Below are 22,584 nucleotides of genomic sequence, written 5' to 3' on the forward strand. Positions count from 1 at the left end.
AGAGTGGAAGCAGAGGATGAATCACAGCTGTAGGAAACCAGACTGCTGCACGTGTGAGAGAAATGCATGAGAGATGAATAAAGAGCTAAGACAGTTTTCACTGTTGAGCAATTTTCATGATTTTTCAGAATAGGGTAGTCATAGCTTGTTTTGTCCTTTGATGTATTTAGTTTTCATTCAGCTAAGGAGGAGGCAGTGCTTCCAAAAAGATGGCCTTGTCACTCAGAAATGCCTGGTGATGTCTACAAGAAATAGTCCCAGATTACATGATCCTTTGACTAGAGTATCATTATGAAATCACATTTTTTTATCTTTGCTGAGCTAGACGTTTCAGCTCCAACAAACTGAACAGAAGACTCGTTCATCCTCTTAAGATACAGCGTGGAGCAGATTGTCAGAGATCAGCTCAATAGTTAGAGGACATTATTAGGTGGATTTCCAGCTTTGCTTCTTTTCCAGGAAATTCAAACCCCTACTGTCCAGGAAAACACCCAAACCACCACACAAGCTCTTGAATATTGTGTCATTTTAACAGCTTCAGATGAAAAATTTGATGAGAGGATGCAATTGGGAATGTATCTCAGTAACACCATGCTTATGGGATCCTTTTGGAAACAGCAGCCTGTTGCCAGGTTCTGTCCCTATCCTGACACTCTTCATTATATCCAGGAACTCTCTGAAATGAGATTAATGAAGTTATTTTATGATATGATCACTAATGAAATGTTACCTTACTGATAGTCAGACAAAAACCTTGATAATGGTTTAATGTGTGGGAGAAAAGCAGCATGATTTATAATGTTGATGCCAAGGTTCACAATCTGTTCTGCTTATCAAAGAGAAGGTTAAGAAATGATTTGATTCATCCAGAGAAGTGGCAGTTTCAGGAGTCTGGTTTTGTAGGCCTTATGGATTCTATCTGATGCTGTGAAGGTCCAGACTTGTAAATATTTGCTGCTTGTGGAGTCCATTATTTGGTACTAGAATCAAGTCTTGGGAGCAATGTGGAATATAGGTGGCTTCCAGTCAGGTTGGAAACACCTTGAAAGAATGGGAAGTGGAAACCCAGAGAAACTGCAATATCTCTAAGATTTGAAAAAAAATGGCACTTCAGTGAGGATCTGAACAAAAAAAAAGACAAGGTAAAGCCTTTCAAAAGCAGTGTGCCTAAAAAGTAAGAGAATGGATTTACAAGCAACAAAGATTTGGAAAGGTGTGAAGGTAAAGAGATTTTCTTTTGTAGTCTGAAGAGGGTGGATTGCACAGTGAGATCAAACAAGGAGAAATGAAATTTATTGCAGAGGATACACCAATTTTAGCATCACAGTGATTCAGAGGAGAAACTTGAAGCTACAGGAAGAATATCTGGGTGCTTCAGAGGTCCACAATGAAAATACAGTGAGAATTCAAGAGTGCTGAGGGCCCTGAAGTGGAAAGTGTAACATAACGTTCCATCATTTTGTTTGTCTGGGTTTCTGCATCTATTAAAACTATTAAACTATTAACTATTAAAAAGTAAGGAGTAACCATGCATATGAACGGCTGCAGACCATGTGTCTCTCTTCCAAGTTCAGTCTTGTATGACTGCAAAGGAAGAAACCCTGAAGTCAGAGTGCCCTGGTAACCCCTACAGTAGCACTTGAGGAAAGAGGGTACACATGCCCTGGGATTTCGCAGAGAAATGGAACTGACTTTGAGTGCAGGGGAGCAAAGGCAGCACAATCTGTACAAAAACCTGTACTTGGGAAGTGTTTTAAAGGGACTAAGGAGCTAGTAATTTTTTTAAGTTTGTTCTGTCCCAGCAGAGTAGAAGATCTCATTGTGGTGAGATGGGAATGCAGTGGTGTGGTAACCATGTGGTTGAGCAGAGCTCCCAGGTTTCAGGAACAGACCTGCCCTTGGCAGAGCCTTTAGTAGGTAATGGTGCTGCAAAATCCAACTTAAATCTCAGATTTAAAGCTAGACAAACTAAGCCTAGAAGTAAAGCCAAACATTTTTAATAGAGGATAACTAAAAACATGAGAAGGAGAGTTTTCATGTTTGCAATCATGGTTAGTAACAGTAATGTCCTTCTAAAAAAAAAAAAAGTCTTGGTTCTGTTCAAGTGATCTTTTCTTGCCCTAAGTCTGTAACTTTAGAACTAAACAGGCAAAAATGATAGCGCTGTGATTACTACTTATTCATGTTCTGCTTACTGTTAATGGAATGCACAACTTTTGACAAAATAGCAAGTAAGTTTTGCTCTAAAAGCCACCTTTTCTTCTTATTTTATTAACTTGAGCATCTGGAACAGCATACTAACAACAGTACTGTGTTGCTTGTCACAGTTACTTGCTCTGCAGGAGCAAGTAATTTCTGGGATTAGTCTCAGAAAAACTCTGTAGGAAATGAGCTAATGGCATTAATGTCATTAAAGAGTCTAGTGGAGAGGAATGGAAAAAAAAAAAATCCCAGTACCAAGGTTTTTCAAAAAGTGGGGAAATTATCACTTTTGGTTAAGAATCCATTCATCAAACTAGAGTCGGCTTGCTGACAGATTCGAACTCACATGTCTATATGCTGGTGGAGGATGACAGGCTCATGTTTTAAAGATGTCAATAACAGTTAATTTTTCTAGAGTTCAAATGGGAGTTCACACATTTTGTAACCATTGCTGAAAACTGTCTAGGTTATAACAAACCTATTTTGCCATCAAAATTACGAGTTTGTCTGTCTGTACCTGTTGCTTTTCCTACGAGGGCACAACTTGTACCATCTGGCACCTTTTTAACAAATGTACAAAGATAAAATCTTTGTATTTTTACCACCAGGTGGAACTGCATGACTTAGCAGATCAAGCAAGACGCTTACAGTAAACCACTTATCCCCTAAGCATTTGACATAACCACATGGCTAGTGCTGGTCTCAGAAAGATATGAACAGTGAGTCCCTTGTGGGTACAGAAAGTAACCACGCTGAAAAACAGTAGACATGGGCTTGCTATTCTGTCATGTTTGTCTTAACATTGGGCAATCTCGAACTACATTTCCCCATCATCCAGGGAAAAAATGTGTATTTAAACCAAGAGCCTCGTAATGTTGTAATAAGCATAACCTGATGTCATTTTGGAGCCCTGCTACCCTTAGCAAATCTGGGTCTTGGTCACAGATGGCTGAACCCCTAGGTCTGAGGTTACAATGCAGTGTATTATGCTGGGGAAGTTATACTGGAAAATTTACCGCACAGGGATTTTAAACCCCTCTACATTAAATGAGCAAGTTTAATTTCCCTCAAGTTGTAAACACTCTTTGAGCAAAGTGACATGTTCCAGCATGTGGTTTTCAAAGCAAAAGCGTGACCCAACTGAAGGCTGTGGGAGGCCTGCCATGAAGGTCATTGCAGATGAGGCTGGGAGCCCTCATTAAAGAAGAAGGGCTTAAATCCTGCCATCCCTACAAAAATTTTCTTTCTTCCTTGCTCTAGAAAAATCCACTCGACACTGATGACTTACCCAGCTTGTATTTCTGTGAATAGGGAGCAGATATTTGCCCACAATTAAGAAGACTCTTGTGCTCTGCACTTGTTTGTGTGCCTGCATGATATGAGAAACTGAAGCGGTAACTGAACAGACACTCCGTTCATGAATCAGGACTCCCACAGCCATGGCGAGAGACGACCCAGAGTGTCCCCTTTTCTCTGGATCATGACCCGCTGGCACATGCCAACCTACTTCTGAACAGCAGCTGCTTAAAAACACGACAGCGAAACACATTATCAAACATGAAAGTATCTAAAGCAGTAGTTTTCAGGCTGTGGATTGCAAAACCATGGGGGACTGGTGTCTGCTTTTAAGGGGTCAGTGAAAAGTGACAAAGGAAAGCAAATCTGCAAATGCTTAAGAACAATCGATGTATGGGAAATCAGTCTTCCCACTGGGAATGTTTCTGGGGTTCATATATTGGAAGGATCTGGAAAACTACTGAACTAGAAGACAAAAGAAAGACCTCAGGCAAGAAAGCAAAGACTAATAATGTATTTCAGAAATAATACAAGCATGACTTTACTTCTCAGGCTGTTTGTTAATCTAGCACAGAGAACAAAAAAATCTAAGACTCTTCGCATTTGGCAGGGCAGCCAAAATTTCTTCAAAGCCATGACCATGTGTCACAGCAGAAATTGTCCTTTTCTAGATTGGTAGAGTTGTTATTATGGTGTTTTCTGGGTCCTTCTAAAGAAAACACCCCAGCAAATATTTTGGCTCATTTCACATATTATCACAACTGTAATTATATGCATGGTAGCATTGCAAGTAATTATGTTTGGTTCTTTCTTTCTACATGAATATAGACAGATCTTCCAGAAAGAGTGCCCTGGTTTTATGCAAGAGTATAATTTCTCTGTAGGGAATGGAGCTTTTTTCTCCCATCTGACCTACCTGTTTCATTGCCATCCTTCTCACACAGCAGACTGTAGCAATTACTGAGCCTTGAGGCAAGTCTCTCTGATACAGGCCAAACACTGCAATTTATCTGATGCCTTGGTCCCCTTTGCAACATATATTTTGGTGATACTGATCTCTTTTTTTTTTTTATGGTTTGTCTTAAAATAAATATGCAGGATATTTGCAATGTCTTTGTCTGCCAGGAATTTACAGGCTTTCTAGTTGCCTTGTGAATAAACTGCTTCTTGATGTGACTTAAACAATTCTGCCCTTCTTTTCCTAGCATGTGCAGAAAGAAGTAACTTGCATGCAACGCGGGCCGTTTCCAGCTCTGTTTCTTGAAAAGTGACATTTCCTTTCAGAGTCAGAGCCAAATAGTCAGAGTCTGTTTCCTAAACAGATGTTGTCAAAGTTTGGGAGGGATCATATCTGTTTTGACGACAGCACTGTATTTTCTGGTGCAGAGGCAATGTTTTGTGTTCACAAGAGTGCAAATAAAGTTCAGTGGGTGTAGAAGGTGTATTTTCATAGAGGCCAGACAACTCTGGACTGCCTCATGCTTGTATTAGTTTCTAGTGGTGTGAATGGAGCAAGTACAGCACATCCTGCTGGTACCAGAAGCACTCCTGCTGACAAGGGAACATGAGCACTGTGTGAAGGGCAGTGAAGAGCCATCCACCCAGGGAAACATCACATTTTATAGTGTTCAGACAGTGACAGCAAGATACAAGTTTATAGATAGGACAGATCCAAGACAATTCTGTTTATGAGCAGCCTTAGGGTCTTATCTTGTAGATTTTCTGAAATGGATGACATATATATTAGCATAATTGTGCCATGTATTTGTACAGCATTAAATAGAACAATAACAAGCTCTGCAATGTAAACATTAACGGATAGTTGTTCAATGTTCAGTATTTGTTTTAAATAGCCTGTTGTTCGTTCAGACAGATCAAGACCTCAGAGCTAAACCCTTTGCCCTCAGATCCAAGACAGATGGGAGTGAGGAGGATCAAGAGTGGCTTCACATCATTATTTTATTCCAGTCTGGCTTCTTCCAGGCATCCAGCTCAGCTCTAGCCTAGCATACCCTGCCATTTGGGATCAAGACATGCTCAGCAACATTTTTCACATCAAGAAAAACTGAATATGTGTAATTCTCCCTTTAAAAATTCTGTTAAATACTCATGTATTCCCATTTTTATGAGACATAATGATTGACAATTTTCCTGATCTGTAGAGGAATAAAATCATCATTACAAAAGTAATAATGAAAATGATACTTCAGTCTTTTTTTAGTTCCTTCTTTGAGCGTGTCCCGTTAGTGATGTCTCTTTACCTGAGGGGTATACGCGAGGTTTTAGAGACCATATTACTAGGAAAGAGTGAGTTGGTATTTCATTCAAGATCATCAGTTTGTTTAAGGTTCTTGATTGCTAGCAAGGTCCTTGACTATTAAATAGTAGGCTGAAACTTTGAACACTGCCTTTCTTCCCAACTAGTCCATTTGCTGTATGTATAACCACAAAGACGCAATACATAAGGAGATCAACATTGCTTTTAAAAAATTAATTTCTATAAACAGATTTATTTTGTCTCTAGATGTGTCTAGAAGTTTGCTCAGCCACAGAAGAGGAAGGCCAAGGAAGAATCTACTTGTTATTTTCCACTGCCTAAAGGGGCTACAGAGAAGATGGTTCTAGGCTCTCTTTGGAGGTATACAGCAGAGCTCAAGAGGCAACAGACATAAGATTTAGCAAGGGAAATTGTTATTGGAGATATAAAAAAAATCTTCACAATAGGAATGGTCAAACACAGTAACTGGTTTTCTAGAGAGGTTGTGGCATTTCCATCTTTGGAGCTGGACAAGGACAGAGACCATCCCATCTGGACAAAGTCCTGAGCAATCTGATTTAACTTTGGTCATGTTTTGAGCAAAGGGTTGGAGTTAGACCTCTGGAGGTCCCTTCCAACTTAAATCAATCTATTAGGTTTCTGTGAGGACATATTTTGTCTTGTTCTATATGGCATTTTTTTGAATCAACAGAATGCTGAACATCGTGATTCCTGAACTTTTTTTTCCAAGATCAGTTCATACAGGTCCCCAAAATGCTACATAAAGAGCAGGATTCAATGGCTTACATGCTGCTAAAATAATCTGTAATTCATTTAGACACAATACCTCAGGACTAGGGATTTTTTCTTTGATCCTTTTATGTCATTAAAGCAGCAGGCATCCTGGTTATGAAAACTACTTCCTACCTAGCTTCAGCTTTTTGGTCCTTTAGTTACAAAGAACTGAGAGAAACTAAAAGTGCTTTTCTTCTTTTTAAAAATATCAAGTTTATGTTTAGTCATAACACTGCCTACAAAGGCCCAGGAAGTAGAGATACTAAACCAAGAACAAAGCAAAATATAAATTTGCAAAGTGGCTTGCACTGAAAGTGAAGTACTCATATGCAGAAAAAATCCACTTCAGAGTAAAGTCTTATTGATGGCAATGTGGTTTTTGAACTCTTAAGTAACATGATGTTGCCATGGGTTCTTGTCCTCACAGATCACCCTCCGTATCCTTGGGAAGACTTAATGAATGAATTGGGAATCAGACTGTACTCACACTTCCTTTTCAATGGTGGATTGGATGTGTAATTTAGGGATTTTTCCTAAATGTCAGTAACTTGTGTGCTAGATCTGAGATGGCCATGGTGATCAATCATTCCTCAAAAGGTGAAACTGAGGCCAAGTCTCGGGACTACTCACATGAGTAAGGGTAATTGGCCACCCATTATTAAAGATAGCATGAAGAAAATGTCTGAGGCCTGGGTAGTCAGCTGGAGGCCTCTGACGTTGTAACATTTGGGGACAGGGTGGTTTTTCCTGTGAGCTGTTCTGAAAGAACACATTTAAAGCAACGAGAGAACACCTGAAAAAAGAGAATCTAAACACTGCTCTATTTTAATAACTGGTTTTGAAAAAATCCCGCTTAAATTCAAAGAATAAATATAGAAAGGCCTATATATATGAATAAAGGGCACTGAGAAGTTCATCCTCCCAGGTAACTGCCACACAGCCCTCAACGTTTCTCTGGCTGTCAGCTTTCCTCTTGGGAATTCCAGCTTTCAGGATCCAGCCTCTGAATGCGGACAAGTTCTGCTGTATTTTTGCCTCAACACATCGATGAAGCTTCAAACCTGCGCCTCACAGCAGAGGTTGCTTGTGTTCTGTGTCTTGTGCAAGGCTGCAGCAGGGGTCCCAGATGCACTTACTTGTGTGCTTAAGTGCACATTTGACAAGCCCAAAGGCAAAAAAAAAAATATTCAACCACTTCATTAAGGCACTGCTAAGTGGAAATCACACCCAGGCTCTCTAGTACTAGTTTTTAATATGGGTTTTCAACAAATGCTGGGAGGTGAAAACTGTTCCTCCTGTGTAAAAAGTGGGTCTTGGCTGTGGGAAAAGCCATTTTACCTAGGAAAAAGGGTGATACCTGAAACCCACTGTTATGAGAGGAGTTTTAAACACAGATATAAAAAAATATGATCTTTAAAGTGAATTCTTGCCAGATACAGGCATGTTTTCTAATGAAATAGGAATAGGATGCCTGAAAGAGAAAAATGAAAGATGTTTTTCAATTGTATGTTTTTATTGTGCCTGGTTTAGTCTATGACTTCTTTAAGCTTTACGCACTCAGACTTTGAGGAGAGGGAAATTTGCCTGAATGCTGCTTTTGTGTCCAGTATCTCCCTGATGAGTTTATTCATGCCTTATCTTTGTGAGACCTGAGGTGGATTAAAATTATAGTGAGCTCAGCGAAGAAAGAAATAGCAAGAGTGTATCTATCAAACCTGGCAATATTTTACGCACTTAGCAGCCAGTCTAACCAGTTCAGGAAGTCAGATGGCCATTTCCATCCCTAAAGGAGCAGAGGATTTCCCTGGAGAAATTAGAGGAGTTAAGCATCTTTATTATTTCATATTTGGGAAGCCTTCTTGTGCATGCTATGATGAAAACCCCAGCTGGGCTGGTGCAGCAAGGAAGCATACATAGCAACATACCACACACTGCATGTCTGACACTAATCTTGCCTATGCCTGTCTTTTGGCTGTGTACTCCGATGCTTTAGCAACAATTACTCCTGTTTTTTTAAGAGGTGAGATCACAATAAGGTTCTCTGAAGGTAACTTAAAATAATCTCCATAAATAGAGTTGCAAACTGGTTGATTCTCATACAAAGTGCTTAACGATAGCAGACACTTCTCTTGGGCCACGTGTTCTCTGCTTCAATAAACCAGTAGGGGAAACAGGGCTAGCTGAAAAGGGTGCAGAGAGTTGGGGCTAATGTCTCCTTTTTAAGCAGGCCAAAGGCCTTTTGATCTTGTCTTTGAAATCACCAGTTTCGAACCCTTAAGACCTGTGGTGAACTTCTGTTAAGAAGTGGATGCCATTTCCTCCTTTTGATTTGCACCCTAATCCATAAAACTTCTTGGTGCAAAAATGCAGTCTAAATGTCTGGGCTTCACAGACCAGGAAAAAAAATGAAAACTCCAGGTAAAGCACAGTTCAAGCTTGGCAGGAGAGGAAAAAAAAACCTGAGGAAAGGAGTGAGGCAAAAGGCAAGCTTCACATTGCACAGAAGAAACGCATATTTCAAATTAAAATACTTACCAGGTGATTGAGACATTTTGTCTGAAAGTTTGAATAAACACATCCATTGAAGAGTATCAGCTGTGTCTACAGTGGCTGGTGTGAAACAAAGGAACATCTGTTATGTATATGTTTTGGACACATAGGAAAGCTTGGAGCCAAGAATGTTATATATACATATATGGCATAAAATGCATTTCTCAAATGTAAGCACAGCTAATGTTCCGGTACTTTGATAACATCCCCTGCAGTGAAATTACCACCTAGGGTGAGTTTGCAGTGCCTTCACCCTGGATACACGAAAGTACAAGGTGTCCCTGTGCTAAATCAACCTAGTCAAAAAAGATGACCCCGGCCAGCCGCAAGCACAAGCATGTCTAGCAGAGTAGAAGTAGCTACACAGTTAGCTTTGGACTAAGTTTAGAATAAAAACTACAAGAGCCGCGTCTTTGCCCTATGAAACCTGTGACTCTAACAGCCATGTTCTGGGGAGAAACTAGAAACATAAATACTTCAACTTTTAAAAAACAATCAATTAATTATTTTCCCTAAAAAACAGCAGCATAAACACAAACTGGTTACTTATAGTCAATAAATATTTGCGTTGTTTGAAAGAATAACAAGACAGTATGTCTTGTACACATACATGTACATACACAGGGTTTCACGCTGCTTGTAATATTTCAGGTTTCGTATACCTTGTTCTGGGTGTTCCCCTCCAGCCAGCTCTATATCCACAGACTTGGAAATAGTGACAGAGAATTAAATTTGTGGAAGGAAAAAAAAATACAATTTTTATTTTTGCTAATAAGTGCTTAGCCTGGCTAAAGTTCAACCTGGCTTTACCAGACAAGATGCATCAAAATATTTTTATAGCCAAGTTATGTTGAACAGATTGACCAACCAAAATAAAAGGCCTGCAGCAGGACAATGAGATTTTCTTGGCAAGCTTTGTGTCAAGGTTATATTAATGGCATAGCAGGGAAGGAGCACAGGAAAATAAAAGCATAAAAGGGAAGCAAGAAGCTTTAGGAAACTGGAGGATGGCTGGTTAATGAAACACTGTATGTGCTTGCACGCAGCAAAGCCAGCCTTGTACTGCAAAGGTGAAAAGGATGAGCAGACACTGTCTTGTTGAAAGGAGATATGAACAGGGAAAAGCATGATTCTCTAAACAGTAAATCTCCTATGATTTTATCCCCTTTGCCTCTGAGGTGTCAGGGCAAAAGGTTAATAGCTGAGGATGATGTGAGTGCATAACACTTGAAGGCCACTCAGTCTGTCTTAATTATTTCCACAGGCTTATCTCGCCATGGAAAGCCAAAAAACTGCAGTACTTCTGCTACCAGCCACTACTTTCAGAAGCTATTACCCAAATCTGGCTGCTATCTTCATACCTAGTATGGTTTGCCAAGAAGTAACACATGGTGGGAATAAATGGCACTGTAGCAAGGGACCATGTCTGATTGAGACACTTCACTTGTAAAACACTGCAAAAAGGGAAAATAATCCAAATCTTAATCTGTGCGATGATTCGTGTGAACGACAGCTGCTCTATCTGGGTCTGAGGCCAGGCAAATTAACCCAGGGAGAGGAGGTCTTGCTGCCTTCTTTGACACCATTCTTATGGGAATAATGCCAAGGAATGGAACAAAATGGATGTTACAAGCAAGTAATAGCCCTTTACCTGAAAGGCAGTGGTGTGACCAGTGACTGCCCAGTTATGAGCTAGCTCATTATCTAAAAAAGGAAGAAATCTGTGTTTCCCATAGGAATCACTTTACTGTGGTAGCTCCTCCTCTGTTTTCACAAATGTGTTTGCTACATGCTCACAGATGTCTTTGGAATTGTGTTTCCTCCCTGAGAAGCAGAGGGATCAGCAGCATAAGGAAAGAGCATATGGCAAAGTCTTAGCCCCAGGGAGTATGCAGATTGGATTTTGCTCTGCATTTTTCATGATATATGATTTTTCCCATGGAAACAAGTTGGATTTAGGAGAAAGAAGGTTTTGTATTAAAATTTCAGAGCAGAGAATGTTCTGAAAAACAACTCTTTTTTCGGGAAACTAATATTGCCTCCCCCGGCACGTATCTGTGAACTCCTTGACTACAGTGCAGAATAAGGTCTTACTCTTTTTGGAAACAGTAGAGCAAGATCAGTGAACTGGACAAATGTATGCTAGAGGAGGCAGCAGTAGTCAGAAGAAGATTTATTTATGGAGAAACTCCCTCTGTTAGGCAGAAGAGAGAAAATACATGTCTTTAAAGCTTCTAGAGTAAAAGCTGTTAGAAGGTTTATTGGTACTCACTTTTCAAATTGGATTCACCTTTTTATTTATTTTTTTTTAAACAGTGAGTCTTTGATTTTGGCAAAACTTGGACAGGCCCTGTGTCTCAAGACCTGAGCGCTGTCAGAGCCATCAGAGGGGCAGTCCTTCTGAGCCTTGAAACCCTGGGAGGGAGTGCAGGCGCTTCTTCAGTACCACTGCTCAGCACTGGGGTCTCCAAGAGACTCAGGCATGTAGAGGAGGAGGTCGGCAGCTCTAGAGGTGTAACTGCTCAAATCAGAGGTTTCAGGGATGTGGAGGACAGCACCTTTCCACACATAACTGCTAAATTCAAAAGTTGTTGTGATGATCAGGTACAAATTGGTGTTTCTTAAGGCTTGCCATCAGGCAAACAGATTTTTCCTTGAGGCAGATAGATGGTATAGAACATTTTTACCACGGATGGTTTACACTATCTAACTCAGAGACTATTATTACAAAACATGTAGGCATTTCTCATTCATGTTGTTCAATATTAACTCAATCCAGTATCCATGCTAGCCTGATCGCAGCAGAAGATTCTCTCTAGTTTATTCGGTTCTTAAATACTCCAGAGAGAAAAACTCATTGACCAACAGTAGGGAGCTAAAATTTACATTTTTTTAAAAATATAAGTTAAATAGCAATATATCATATGCCTGCCAGTGAAACAAAACCAATGAATGTAGCATATTTGTATGAAATTGTAAGTTAAGTTCTGTATATGCAAAAAATAACTTTCTTCATTTAGGCCTCATCTAAACCTACAGGGACTGGATTTCACTTTTGCCAACCTGATCTGAGGTAGAAGCTGCAGAGCGAAGAGAGTGCAACACCGAGTTTACCAGATAGGCTGGTCATTTATATTAATGGAGCAGTGCTAGTAGGGAATTACAGGATGTCATTTTGGGTGGTGTACACACTTCCACTGGATTAAGGGTAAAATATTGTTTGATTTGCATTTACAAGTTAAGCTAGAGCCTTAACTTTACTTGACTTTTAAAATACCATATGTTACCCATGTATAAAGAGGTGGATTAAGATTTTGCAGTAGAATAGCAGGCATTCTTTCACAAGACACTTCAGTGTATGTTATGGGTATTTTATGTACATTCAGACGACAAAATTATGTAAACAACTTTTCTGAGCATGCACCAATCATCCCAGGAACCCCAAAGTAATTAAAAACCTAGATTTATAGTAAAATAGTTTAATATAGATACTAAACAAAGAGTTCATGGAAAGGACAAATACAAAACACATGCTTGCAAAAATGACACTGTTAGAGAGCAACAGTAAAAAACCATGTTCATAAGATCCTTAACATTTGTAAGCTGCATCTGGCAACATGGAAGGCTAATGAGATTTTGAACTACAGTATGTCAAATTTATGAGGTGTAGAAGGACATGTCCCTTACCCTTATGTAAAATAATTGGCATTAAAGAAGCTTAAAAATGTTCCTGAACTGATCAGAAATCTGAACTGGATTTTATGAGAAAGTAGGTGAGTTTTTTCCCTTGTCTTTAAAATCTATCATTAGTTACTACCAATCTTAGTGTTTCCACAGTGCCAGTGTCTGGAACATCTAAATGCCAATGTATCTTCAGCAGCGTGAGAGTGCCACTCAAGTGACTTGATATTTACAGCATGAATCTCATGCAAGCTTTCAGAAGTGTCTAAAGACACAGAACTATAAAGCACCATGAAAGCAGGCGCTCAAAAAAACTGCAATCGCGACTTTTTCTTTCTCCCCCTAAAAGAACAAAAAAGCACTATTTTGTTGCACATGTAAAAAATTTTTTGGTTTCCTTTGTCTATGTTATGCAGTTTCTGGCTGCACATTGTTACATGAACAGTCAAGCTTTTCTTTTACTTCAGAAATGTGTAATTCTTGCTGTATGAAAAATATTAGCCCATCCTCTGAGAATCAAAGCACTCACTCTGAGCTGAGCATTTGTTTTTCCTTTAAGTTAAAAAAACCCATAAATGCATGGAGTTAAAGTTACTGTAAAACTAGTGTTAATCACTAGTCTGGGACTTTTCAAGCTGCATTCAGTTCCTTTTTCTACCACGAATTTAATTTCTGATCTTGGCCAAACCAGCTCCTTTCTTGCCTGCAAAGAGTGAAAACAACATCTTCTTTTCTGAAAGGTTTCTGATGTAGCTAGTTACGCTAAAGCGTGCGTAAGATGCTTAAGACATAAAAAAGAAAGCGATTAAACAAAATAAAATTAAGGAAATGTAACATTCCTTTCTTCAGAATTATCTCCGTTATTCAGTAACCATATACATAAGACCTCCTTACAGCAATAGCTCACAGAAATTGTGTAGATGTGTATCATAAAGTGTGCAAGATACTCCAGCCAATTTTAGAGCCTCACTGAGCTAGATAGTGAAAGAACAAATAATAACTTTGAAGCCCTTTTCTGAGTAAACCTGAGAAAGACAGATTTAAATATAACTTCTGGGGTTTTTTTTCCTATTAAATTATGAAAATGTGCATTTGGGTTATTCAAATAACTTTGATTCTGCCTTAGGCACTGTTGCAGGAGCAGGGAGGAATCTGCCTTTAAAACTGTTTAATCTAATTCTGGGTTGTGGAGACCAAAATGGCTTAATCATAACCATATGATAGTTACTACAGAATATCACTACATGTAGGAGTTACATGAATTTTATGGGCTCGTAATTTTTGCTTTGGAATAATTCTGCTAGCCCTACAATATATGTTACCATATACTGGTGACATATACTCTCAAACTCAGTTTTCCCATAGCTTTTATCTGAGATTGGAATATAAATTCTGAAAGTGGAAAATACATAAGATTTCACTTGAACTGGTCTTTTATTCCCTCCTCACTTCAAGATCATGCATGCCATGTTTTTCCTTGGAAATCCCAAGTATCTCTTCATAGCCTAAGGACGCTATTCCATAGTTCTTAATTTCATCCCTGTAGAGCATGCTAAGTGGCTGAGTTCTATGTTGGTGTACAGTCAAGCACAATGTAAATTATATTGATTCCTGCACCCTTAAAATCCATGGGAAAGATCCAGAAACAAGAAGGCGTCTGGGGCGTGGGCTTGAACTTTGGGAGCCTGGAGAACTCCCCACTCTATATGCAGACAACACTTGTGCAGTTATCAATAGCACAGACAAATGGTGTCCATGTTTTACCTGAAAATGGAAAAGGGCATGTTCCTGATACAGTGCCTGCAGGTCTCTAACTTTTCTTTGCCAAACAATGAAACCACTCCTAAGGAAGTTTTTCTTAAGAATATCTACATATTCCTGAGCCTGAGTTGAGAAACCAGCAAGGGGTAATTCAGCTGAACAGTAAAAGGATAGCAAAGCCATAAGCAAAGAAAACAAGACCATGTGGTATAACCAGGTGTTGTGCATATATTTCAGCTCCTATTGCCTCTATCTCATCTGATTCTTCTAAAGTGAAGAAAATTGCCATGCATGTGTGAAATCCAATTGCTGACTGCTGATCTGTCGTCTCCCTCACTGTCATTCCTGAACACCAGCACAGCCTATAGAAACTGTCTTTAATCTTTCCTACACATCTTTTTCCTGGAAGCTTCTCCCATCATGTATTCTGGGAAATATCTAACCCATTAATGGCAAGCACAGCTGACTTGAGCAGTTCTGAAGCTGAGCACTTGTCAGTTTTAATTTGGAGTGTTATCACAATAAAATCCAGCCACGCTCTGCTAAGAATGCATATGCTGCATACTCTTAAATCTAACTCTTCATTCAAGGTAAAATACCTTACAGCTTAAGAATGCTAACAGCAAAACGTCAAAACAAGGGCTAGGGCCTCTTTAGGCCAATATCTGGGCATGTTTAATACCAGCTTTTAGGCAGGGTGCAGGCAGGGCTAGTGGGAGCTGAAGCAGTGACAGTGGAGAAAGGGATGGAGCCAGAGCTTTCCGAATGGTGACATTTGCTTACAAAACCTTGGGAGTTTTTCCCCAGTGATGCTAACAAAGCTCTGATTTGTAATGGGGAGTGGAAGCTGCTGAAGGAAAGCAGCATTTCAAGAAAGATGGATCACGCCCATTTTGGTGCCAAAGAAGGGTGGTGGGGGTATGTGTAGGTGTATATCTAGAAGCATATGCATGCGTATATATGTGTGTATATATACATATATATATATTTGTGGGTAAGAGGGAGAAGAGAGTGCATACATCAGATGTGAGCTGCACGCCTCTGGGTGCACAATGAAATGGAGCTGTGCTGTATGACAGTATTAGAGCTGCAAACAGCAGCTGGAGGGCTTTGGGATGAAGCAGAGGAAAGATTTGCTGAGCAAGGAGAGTGCTCCAGTGAGGATAAAAGCATCCGATAAAGGTGGCACAATGACTGTGAGACACAGGAGCAGTGGTCCTGGGCATGCTGTGCAGGTGGTCGGGATTGGATACCCTGCCTCTTATCAGCCATGTCCTGAGACGTGGCCGGGGGGCAGCGGAATGCCCCCCCGGCTCCCCCCCCTGCCTGTCTCCATCAGCCAAAGTAGCGGAAAGGTGCTGTAAGATTTGCTCCCACGGGTTCCTTAAAATAGCACTGTAAAAACTTTGATGATGATGACTGAGTGCTAAATCCTTGAGCGCTGATCTTTCCCCCCACCCCCCCCCAGTGAAATGCAACTGTAATGTGGGAGATCTTGGTGTTGCTAAAGTTGCCTTCTTCAATAAGATAAAACTTTGGTTTGTATCTAGATGAAAGTGCCCCTGTCACTTTAGGATAGGCCTTTGCATTAAACATGCTGAGAAAAAAATCAGAGTAAATAGGCACATGGGAGGGAAAACAAAAGATCTGTTATTTCAGCCTATATGCAAAATTTAATTGTGACACAGGACCTGAAGCACAATAATTTCGGCCAAAATGATACAGCACTATCTTATGCATTAAAATAGATCTTTAGAGTGCTGGTGGAATCAGCAAAACCAGGACCCATTCCAGGAAAAATGTTGACTGCAATTTTTGTCATTTGGCAAGTCTTTGACGATATGTTAGGATCTCAGGGGGTTTTTCTTTATTTATTTTTTAATGGCCAAAAGGTCTTTTTTTTCTCAAATACTCACAGCGTAGGTAATAGCTGAGTCAGCTTAATGAAAGACACAGAAGATAAACTCAACCGCAAACAAAACAAAAAACCAAGGTTACTCAAGCGAGGACCCAGTAAAAAGACTTAACTTCTTTAATTCGAGAAACAAAGGACGAAAACCTCATTATGGGTGTGAGGTCAGCAAACAGCCCTGCCTCTGCTTCTGTTAGTGGCAGGGATTTCAGTCACAACAGAAGCTTTCTCAGCATTTTGTGAACAGAATAAATGAGCTCTTGATGGGCCGATACTTGAAGGAGCCTCTGAGAACACAATAGCTGCTAAAGGAGATTGCTGAACTGATGAAGAATGAAACCAGAGAGTGGAGCCTTGACACACTTTTCATAATGATGTGCCCAGAGAGGAAACAGGAATCCCAAGAGCTATTTTCCAGGGCTGCTCCAACTGGGTTTATTTACCTCTCCCTTTTGCAAAAGATGCCACCAGGTCACCAGCCAAAGTGGTGACTGTCATAAGCATGAGGATCTAAACTGGAGATAGATTTGTGTTTCTTCTTTTTTTCAGATTTAGCAGTGTGAGACTTGTTCCCATATGATAACTCCACTCAACCTTTGAAGAGCCCTGTGTTGCTTTTCCCAATTTGCAGACAGCAAAGATTCAGAAAATGTCTGACTGGGTTCAATTAAGTCTTTTTTTAAAAGAACCTTTGATCTTACTCTTTTTCTAGTTCCTAATTCCTTCACCTGAAAAATGAACAATATTTTTGGGGGGTATTGACTTTCCTGTTCTGAGGTAGGAATGATGAGCAGACGGTGGTTTTCAGATGTGGCTTCACAAAGCCTGCCTCCATGGAGCTTTCTGGGCATGCTGGCAAGGAACATTGAGGCTATATGTGGCGCAAAGTGGGAATGATCAGTACTTGTCCTAGCTTCTGCTAGAAAAGAAAGTCTGCATTGACTTTAAGTTCAAGTGCATGTTACATAAAGGCCTAGGACCTAGAACAAATGCATTTTAGTAATATAGGAAAAGGCTCGTTAGTTGTTTTCTCTTCAGCATGTAACAGGGAATGCTTAAAGCAGTGCAAAGTGATGACTCAAGTAAAGAAAAGCAAAATGAAAAATGAAGCAGAATGGCCTGTTCTATAAAATGTGGAGTTTTTTGAAAGTGAGGAGCAATATTGTGCAACTGTAGCCCAACAGCTTTTCCTAACATTATTCTAATTTTTAAAGTGGTTGCTACAACAGATGCAGTTTCTCAGGATCCTAAGCTGACCATAGGTCTCTTTAACTGGGTAAGCAGAAATCATGGAACGACAGAATCACAGAGCAGCCCAGGCTGGGAGGGACCTCAAAAGATTGCCTGGCCCAACCTTTCCTGGGAAAGGCAGCCTGGATGAGATTACTCAGCACCCCATCCAGTCGCATCTTGAAAACCTCCAGCGATGGGGACTCCACCATGTGCCTGGGATGGCTGGTCCAGTGAATGGTTGTTCTTACTGTAAAAAATTTCTTTCTTGTTAAATATTGAAAAGGAATCCTATAGTCAGTAAGTAAGAGACAAGCAGTACCTTTCCATTGGATTTCAGTACATAGCCCTTTTGCAGTGTGCTGTAAATCCACAAGACTAAAGACAAATAGATTTTAACCCCACAGCAAAGGCAAGACCTTGACTCTGCAACTGTTTTTCAGCATGCACAAGTACACAAGTGCAAATGCAAAAGGGCAGGGTCATGCAAAATCTTGGAAAACAGGCATATGTGGCATTGCTGGCATTCAGTCTGGGATACTGTATCAGTGAATCCAATTCTTCCATCTTTTCTTCCAGTTAAATACTCCCCAGACCAATGAAGTCACGGGTCTCAGTTGCCTACTGGCCTGTGTGTTACTGTCCTCAGAAGCAGCCAAGTAAAAGTGGCTTCTGTTTGTTCCTCCTCCTATTTTCTCCTAATGTCTCTGTCCCACTTCATATCTGTGAAATTTCCTGACAAAAATTGCTATCCACAGCAGAATCAGCCAAGATGTGTCTGCCACCGATGTGTGCCATCCCTTCCCATCCCTGAGCTTGTGTTGTTTCTGACAAGAGTATAAGCTGGAAAAAGGAGGTAGGTTTACTGTCAAGGCCACATGCAATTTGAAACTGGAAACCTCAGTCTTTGGTCTGCAGACTAAGCTAATCTGTCATTGAAATGTTCAGACAAGCATAAATTTTACATTGGAATATTATTTCCATTAATTTGTTTAACTGCACTTTTAAATGTTTTTAAATATTTCCTCTTTCTGTGCTATAACAAGTGCTGCACATACCTTCCTGGTTTGCTGAGGTTTAGATGCCTCCTGAGAAGTGCAAGCAAGGAGTTCGGAGCAGACTCCACTGTGATCATCACCACAGGATCTGTTCCTCCCTGTGGCTCCAGCTGCAGGCTGTCACTGCTGGTTCCCCTCCACATGGTCTGAGCTTCTACCCCACCATATCTAAATGAGCCTTATTGATCCCCATGTGAAGCTGCCTTCTGCAAACTCGCTGGTCCTCTGGAAGGTGGAACAGTGCCTGAATATCCTCCATCGCTTTTTTCTGTAACACAGTGCCAGAAGCAAAGCCTTCTAAGTCTCTGCTGGTCAGTAGCAGTAGGAGAAGAAACGCTGGGTGGAGGCTGGCGTGCTACACCTTCTACAGCCTGAGGAAAATGGAGAACCTGGGAGGGGAACAGCAGGCCAAGCTTCAAAACACGTCAAAGGCAAAGCTTATGCAAGTGAGACAGCCCCTAATTTAACTGCCACAGGTCAAGAAAATTTCAGCCCAGGTTTATCAAATTAAGTATTCTGTTGCTCAGTTTTCACTTACATACCAAATACATTATATATTTATGGTTTATTTGAATACTGCAAATTCCTCTCTCAATGGTGGAAAAATTGCTGGTGGTCAAGATTAAGCAAGAGAAGGTCAATTTTCCTAAAATATCTTAAATATATGTAATTCAATACACTGACATATTATAAACTGCCTATTACCTCAAGGTAGAGTTAATGTCAAAATCGACAATATTTAGGTAAAAAGCATACACAGAAGAGTCTATTTAATGGCCAGTCTGAGAACTACTGCAGGAATAACAGTTGAGGACCACAGGATTTTTTTTTTTTTTTAATTTGTAGTGATGGAATGGTTTGGGGGTATGAATTATCTTTGTGAGTCCACTCTATTTCTTCAGAAAGTATTTCAGGAGTCTAACAGTGCAAGATGGAAACGACTTTCAACACCATGGATTTGAAAATTAACTTTCCCTCTAAAAAGATGAAACATGGCATACAGGTGTATTTCAGAGGATGTTAGCTCTTGAAATGAGACAACTTTGCAACAACAGTTGAAAAAATAAGAAAAATGGAGGAACAGACTCTATTCAGGAGACTGTAATCTTACAAAACCTAACTAAAACGAACAACAGCTGCAGAATGACATTGGCTTGGAAAACATTGTCTTGTTAATGGAGAGCTGCTCTGTCAAGTAGGGCAAATGGATCTCATGCACCTCATATTTGCCCTTGTATATTTAAATCTGAAGACTGAAATCTGACCATCCCACATGCAACCTGTGAAGGTGCTGTAAGGGCAGATGAAATGGCAGTGCACCCCCAAGCACACCGCTGTCACTGTGCATCACCAGGAGGCCTCAGGGTTTCCAGGAGCCTTTTCATACCATCTGAAGGTCAGATTTACCTTAACAGCAACCCAACTCCCCCAAATTTGCTGCCCAGAAAAGATTATTTTCTAGTTCTGCTGTCGGATCTCCACCTGGGGTCAGGCACCTAAGGATTCACCTCTGAAACTGAACCAGTGCAAGTCAAGGATCTTGTCCCTGTCCCTTGGTGGCTTTTACTCAGCTGCTGTAACCATGTGTTTCTTTTTGTGGCTCCAGTGAGAGTCCAAGTGAAAAATCAGCTGGTTTTGGCTAATACCTAACAACTGTTGGGCCCTCAAGTGTGAGTAATGGGGCTATAAAGTACATATTAAAATTCAGTTCATGCACATTATGGATAAATATGTGTTGGATAAGGACAAGCTGTTTTCTGAATCAAGCAGACAAAAATTGCTTTTGGATGCCATCTGCATTATGATACAGCAAAGGCCCTTGATTCTCTTTCAGCTTTATCCTCAAACTGCCTTTTGATTTCATCCTCTGTGAATAGTGTTTTCTTGGTAACGTTGTTGCAACAGCAATGATCTGACCATATGAGAGGAATAAGGTCTCTGGGAGGAGATAGTTTTTTATAATATCAGCTATTATACTTGATACAATTGTGCCACTGATCTATCTGATTCATGGTTTAGCCCATCATAATGATTTAAAAAAAGGTAGTACCTCACCATATAAGCCTTGCCTCTGTAAGCATATTTTCTATTGAAGTTGTGACCACCTTTAAATTTATGCATTTTAGTATATTGTAAAGACAATGGCTTTGCGCAAAACCATTATACCTCATTAAGCAGGTTTAAGCTAACTTTTTATGCTTTCTCATTTGTTTTTCAAATTAGAGTATCATATCTTCAGCCAAAGCAAGACTATCTGTCAACTTTACTTCTAAGTCCTTTGATCTATTTACAATGATTACAAGATGACTTTTGATTCAGGATAGTGTTTCTCTTCTCTTCTCTGTAGATCACCCATGGGCTGAAAAGATGGAAGTTACCCCAGATCCAGCAAAACTCACACTGTTTAATTCAGCACACTAGACAGGAGAACAAAGAGTAAAATACTGTCTTTGTGTCTCTAAGGTGTTTCTTTCTTCAATTCACAGAAAGTTTAAACTACCTATGTCAAATATGTCCTCACTGGAAAACGTATTATGGCCCTTCCAGTAGTGATGAATTGGGAATAGAGGATGTCATTTGCCTGTTTCAGTTCCTAAAGAAAGTCAACATTTCTATTCAGCCCTGGTGTTAATGGATTTCCATTCTGCATGATTGTGACTGTGCAAAAAATGGACAGAGAGCTAAATTCGGAAGTCTAGAGGAAGAGTAGACATCCAGACTTAAAGGTGGTTTCCAAATGGATGAGATGCAAGATGACTGAGAAGAAAACATAGAAAAAACCCTACATGAAATACTGATGTGGTGTATCTAGAGTGTTTTTCTTTACTTGTCTCCTATATTAAATTTGAAAAGGATTCAATTATCTGGAATTTGGAGTTTATAGTTATGGCAGTTAAAAGCTCTACTTGATGAAATTTATTTTTTCCCTTAAGGGATATTACATTTTATCTCTAATGGGATCTGCCTCTGTTCCTTTATACGTATCTGCTGCCTCTTAGTTAAAGATACCTGCTTAAAAGATAACTGCATTTCAGTCATGTATGTCGTGGTGAGTAAAACTCGTCTCTGAATGTTAATGGTTGTGTGAATACTAGGAAAGCACATCTGCTCTGCCATTTCTATATTAACTTGCATCCATAATAATATTTTATAGACATTTCCTGAAAGTTACACTAGCGGGTGTATGCTAACTGCAAAGTCACTAGTCATTCTAGCTACCCCACACCAGTTAACATTTACAATCTCTGATTTCTAAAAAGCACAGCTTAAAAGTATTGATTGCCCCCCATTTGCTTGCTTGGGGGAAGGGAAATCTGTTCAGATCTAGCAGTCCCTAAAATATTCCCTCAAACCCACTTTTGTTTTTGCTTCCATGTTTGTGGCTCTGTGTGTGTTACTGAGCCCAGCTTCTGCTCTGAAGTTATCAGCGGTCTATGGCAGCTGTGTGGACCGGGTCACCGTTAGCTCTTGCATTCAACAGCTGTTCTTAGCAAAACTAGTTAATGCAGAAGGTAGTTGTGCCTGCATGAGACCAGCCTTGCCCAATGTCATTTCTGCTTCCCCAGGCAGAGGAACACTGGGGGGAGACACTGCAAAGGTGTGGAAAGCTGAAACACAGTGACAGCATGGCCACTGCCTGTCAATGTCAGCCTTTCTGCAGATAGTTGCTGCACTGAGAGCAGAGATGGTTGTTTGTCTGTGCTGAAAAAGGCTGAGGGCACATATATTTGAGGTACGGCTCTGAGACTGACAGTGGCCTATGATAAGGACAGGTTGTGAAGATGTTCTCCTTGGCTTTGGAAAATACATATTTTTCCTTCATGTCTCTCTTGCCTTCAGTA

At 40.1% G+C, this 22,584-nt stretch overlaps 1 long non-coding RNA gene across 1 annotated transcript in view; it reads right to left on the bottom strand.

The window, feature by feature from the left end:
* Positions 1–478: 478 nt before the first annotated feature.
* LOC118452354 overlaps positions 479–22,584 on the bottom strand; it is an 81,943-nt gene continuing 59,837 nt past the window's right edge. The window contains exons 2-3 of the long non-coding RNA XR_004842108.1: positions 9,086–9,160; positions 479–676 (exon numbers count right to left, since the gene is read on the bottom strand). This is a non-coding gene — a long non-coding RNA (uncharacterized LOC118452354). The remainder of the gene's footprint in view (positions 677–9,085; positions 9,161–22,584) is intronic.

This window comes from Egretta garzetta, unplaced genomic scaffold (assembly GCF_000687185.1).
Source record: "Egretta garzetta isolate BGI_Z169 unplaced genomic scaffold, ASM68718v1 scaffold375, whole genome shotgun sequence".
NCBI lineage: Eukaryota > Metazoa > Chordata > Aves > Pelecaniformes > Ardeidae > Egretta > Egretta garzetta.